Genomic DNA, 4639 nt, shown 5'->3' on the forward strand with positions numbered 1-4639 from the left:
GCATCCATCCAGCCTCAAGCCTCCGAGAGCCCCTCACCCTGCAGCGGGGACGCCCCTCTCCCCCGGGGCATCCTGGAAACACTGGGCCTGGGGGATGCGCTCTGTGGGAAGAGGGTGAGGAGCCCAGGCCGCGCTGTGTGTCCCCGGCTCCCGTCCCCGGGCCCCCCGAGCCCCGGGGCTCCGGGCGGGGGCCAGTCCGCATTCCTGTGCAGCCGGATGACGGGCCTGGGGCGCCCCTTCCTCCCCGCGCCGCTGCCAAGGACCGCGGGGTGAGGGGGTGGGGGCGTGCGCCCCAGCCCTCGGCCCCAGATGGCCCGGCAGCCCCGCGCGGGGACATTTTCTCAGGCTTTCAAAAAGAGCACTTTCTTTCCTGCCTAATATTTAGCTCCTTCAAATGCAAATGGAGAGGTTTCGCTCCAAGGTTAGCATAACAATTATGGGAAAAGCTTTAAATCTGATGCGTTTGTTTACACGATGAAAGGCCGGCAGGATCCGAAAGCGCGGAGGCCCCGGCTTTTCAGCGACTATTTTCTAACTGGTGCCCTGCGAGTCAATTTTAGATCACAAAGAAAACCAATTTATAGGACGGTGGAGGCTAATTTTGGAGGGAGTTCGACGTTATTATCTTTTTTTTTTAATGACCAATGCTGAAAGAGTAATTCCGCCCCCGCCCTCTATCCCTCCCCCCACCCCCTCCACCTTTTCATCGTGAAGTTTGGTGGGAGGTAATTGGTGTCGGTCACGAGCAGGAAGGTCTTCACTCCTGGGGGACCTGGGGTCCAGGCATTGGGCTAACGTAGGTGGAGAATTGTGCAGAGACTTGGTGGGATTTTGGCCTAAGGTACATCAAAGCAATCTTTCAGTGCACGTGCTGAGGAAGTCGATTTTCTTTTCTATTTGGCTTAGGTGGCTTGGTATTTCAAAAAAGCTGGTGTGGTTTTAACTACCACTGATGGGTATCAGACGAAGATTTCAAGCAATGACATTCCCTCGCTGTTGTTCAGTTGCTAAGTCACGTCGGACTCTTTGTCACCCCATGGACTGCAGCACTGCATGTTTCCCTGTCCTTCACTATCTCCCGGAGGTTGCTCAAACTCATGTCCATTGAGTCAGTGATGCTATCTAACCATCTCATCCTCTGGCGCCCCTTTCTCTTCTTGCCCTCAGTCTTTCCCAGAGTCAGGGTCTTTCCCACTGAGTCCCATTAAACCATTAATTTCCAGACCTTGACAGTGAGAACTGGGCCTTGCCCATTGGTAGTGTCTTAGCTCTGCTGAGAGCAGTAAAGTTGACTGTCAAGGCCTGCTGATGAGCAAAAAGGAAATCTCAGGCTTTTTTTTAAAACTGTCAGACCCTCTAGGAGACTTTTTCCAGACCTTCCTCCTGGGGCCACCCGCCCTCCTACACACGAAGGACAGCTTTTAAATGCCATGCTGTGAGATCTCAGCCTATTAGTGTTCTCAATGTGAGGCCCAGGAGAGAATGAAGACCCTCGGGAGCTTGTTAAATCTATTGGCTTCATTGACAATATATTGGAACATGCTTGTAAACACTGCAATCTACAATTCCTGTAACACTGAAAGTTTATGATATATGGAATATTTAAGAATGTTAATCCATTTGGGGAATGTTTATTGACAAACATAAATATGTCATTTTCAGCGTGAAGATAAAGCGACAAAGATATTTTGTTTTTCTCGTATTGTTTCCACAGGTGAACTGAAATACCTTTCCTGACCGTGGGACCAGGGCAAGCGTGAATGATGTTATTATCAGACAGGTACAAAGCAGTAGTTTTTAACTTGAGTGTGTACCAGAATCACCTGAGGGTCTTGTTAAACTGGATGATTGGGTCTCACCCCCCAGTTGTTTGATGGAGCAGGTCTGGAGTGGAGCCTGAGAGTCTTCATTTTGCACAATTGCTAGGTGACGCTGGTCCTCTTCCTCAGACCACACTTTGGAGAACTACTGGCTGTAAAGAATCAGAATTGTATGATTTTGAGAGAACCTAATATGATAAGAGTTTCCTCTTTGCAAGAATAGCTTAGAGAAAAAGAATAGCTACTGATTGCTACTAGGAATTCAGTAAGACTGAGGAACTATTCTTAAATGTAAACATTTCTCTAATATAGATTTCTAAAGATTATTGTTGTGTTAGTTGCTCAGTCTTGTCCAACTCTTTGTGACCCCATGTATTGTAGCCCACCAGGCTTCTCTGTCTGTGAAATTCTCCAGGCAAGAGTACTGGAGTGGTTTGCCATTTCCTTTTCCAGGGGATTTTTCCCAACCTTGGGATCAAGCCCAGGTCTCCTATATTGCAGGCAGATTCTTGCAGTCAGAGCCAGCATGGAAGCCCAGTAACATTTTGCAGAGTGCTAAACTGGTAATTTAGTATTACCAGGTTATTGATGTGGCCTATTTAGGAACTCAAAGTGAAGTGAAGTCTTCCTGAGTAAGAGATGTGTGTTAGAAAAACACTACTTGGTAGCTAAGGGAAGTAAACCCTGAATGTTCATTGGAAGTAAACCCTGATGCTGAATCTGAAGCTCCAGTCCTTTGGCCACCTAATGCGAACAGCTGACTCATTGGAAAAGACCCTGATGGTGGGAAAGATTGAAGGCAGAAGGAGAAGAGGGTGGCAGAGGATAAGATGCTTGGATGGCATCAGTAGTTCACTGGACATGAACTTGGGCAAAATCTGGGAGAAGGTGAGGGACAGGGAGGCCTGGCGTGCTGCAGTCCTTGGAGTCACAAAGAGTTGGATGCAACTTAGCGACTGAACAACCAGCCAGATGAATGGGTTCGCAGCAGGTGGTGGCTTATTAATGAAATACGTTTGTTTTCAAATATTCAGATACATGGAGATCCACTGCATAGCACTGGCCTCTTAGTAATCACGTCCCTATTATGAATTACCCCATGATATAGTCTCTTCTGGAGCGTTTTCTTTCTCTGAAACCCTGGACTACAGGCTTCTTTTCCTTACTAAGACCGCTCTTCAGACCCAAATGCTGAAATAAGCCTTCAAGATGGAAAGATTGAGATATTCATGAAACCTTAACTGTCTTAAAAAGAAACCTTAAAACCCCTCTCATTCCATTTGATGTAATCAAACATTCTTACATGCTTACGTTTAGTGTCTGTATTTGATCTTAGTGTTTTCAATATGTGCATTTCCATTTTATTTTAAATTGCATATCCTATGAGGATTTGCAAAATTCTGATTTTTCATAGTGCCTAGTATGGGGCCACACAGAAATAAATATATAAAAGCAAATGATTTTAATGACAACGATGATGTGTCATTAAATGGCTTGACCTGAAGTTAGGGTCTATTTATATGCTACTAAAATATATAGATGAAAAAATATATTTTAAATAAAGTGACTTGTCCATGGACACATGTCATGCTAGTTGAGAGACAAGTAGCAAATTTAAATTACCAGAGAAAATTTTCTCAAGTTGTATTTTTATGTGCATTAATGTATATAGCTCAATGGGGGCTTCCACTGTAGGCTCAATCCCTGGTTGAGGAACTAAGATCCCACATGTCACATCAGTTCAGTCGCTCAGTCGTATCTGACTCTTTGTGACCCCATGGACTGCAACACGCCAGGCCTCCCTGTCCGTCACCAACTCCCGGAGTTCACTCAAACTCATATCCATTGAGTTGGTGATGTCATCCAGCCATCTCATCCTCTGTCGTCCCCTTCTCCTCCCACCTTCAAACTTTCCCAGCATCAGGGTCTTTTCTAATGAGTCAGTTCTTCGCATTAGGTGGCCAAAGCATTGGAGTTTCAGCTTCAGCATCAGTCCTTCCAGTGGATATTCATGTCACATGGCATGGCCAAAAACAAATAAGGAAAAAAAAATATAGCTCAATAAATGATACGTAAATCATTTTGTGAGATAAACAAATGCCTAAAACTGATATTTTGTTTAATAGGCACCATAGCACACGGACAAAAGAGCTTCACCACTAGCTAGTTTTGTGACTGGGTGTGGAAGATAAAGGTGATGCTGTTGAAATAGACCTTGTTGAGTAAGTCATTTTACGCTCTCTCATCTACAAGCAAGAGGTATGAGTGATCCTTACAGTTCTTGCTGGATTACGTGTATAGTGTCTGCTTTGGGTTATTGAAACCACATGATAAATATACATGCGTGAGGGCCAGCATTGGTTTAAACAGGTGACTCTATTATGGTAATATTGTCAACACCTTATAAAATTATTGTGGTCTCCTCTACATATGTTTCAGTCTCCTTGGATTTGTGGGAAATGCTCTGTTGATTGTTTTTCATTGTAAAGGAGCCAATTTCTTTGAGCAACTGCTATTTCTACCTGAACATTCAAGTCATTGAGGAGACATTTAATTTAGAAACGGAGCAGAATTTCTTTACCCTTGCTGTTATCCTGTGTCACAGCTGACTGCTTTAGTGCCAATAAAATGCTAGGGGTTCTGGTTTTTACTGGGCAAAAGCACTGAGTGACAAAGTCATTCCTATTAAATATTAACATTGTTTACTAAGAATATAATTAGAAATAAAATAAGCAAGCATGTAAAATTTGTATCTTAATCATCCTCTGTTCTTGTTCAGGTGTTAAAAAACGGTTTTCTTGGTCCTACACATCGTTAGG

The 4639-nt window shown here is 44.2% G+C and overlaps 1 long non-coding RNA gene across 1 annotated transcript; it reads left to right on the plus strand.

Moving 5' to 3' along the window:
- Positions 1-724: 724 nt before the first annotated feature.
- On the plus strand, positions 725-4033 carry LOC147347674 (uncharacterized). The gene is made up of 3 exons (XR_015152444.1): positions 725-841; positions 1715-1780; positions 3947-4033. It is a non-coding gene; the product is annotated as an uncharacterized LOC147347674 (long non-coding RNA).
- Positions 4034-4639: the final 606 nt, after the last annotated feature.

Source organism: Bos grunniens, chromosome 23, assembly GCF_055505025.1.
Source record: "Bos grunniens cultivar Pamir isolate PY7600 chromosome 23, Bosgru_T2T1.0, whole genome shotgun sequence".
Classification (NCBI taxonomy): domain Eukaryota; kingdom Metazoa; phylum Chordata; class Mammalia; order Artiodactyla; family Bovidae; genus Bos; species Bos grunniens.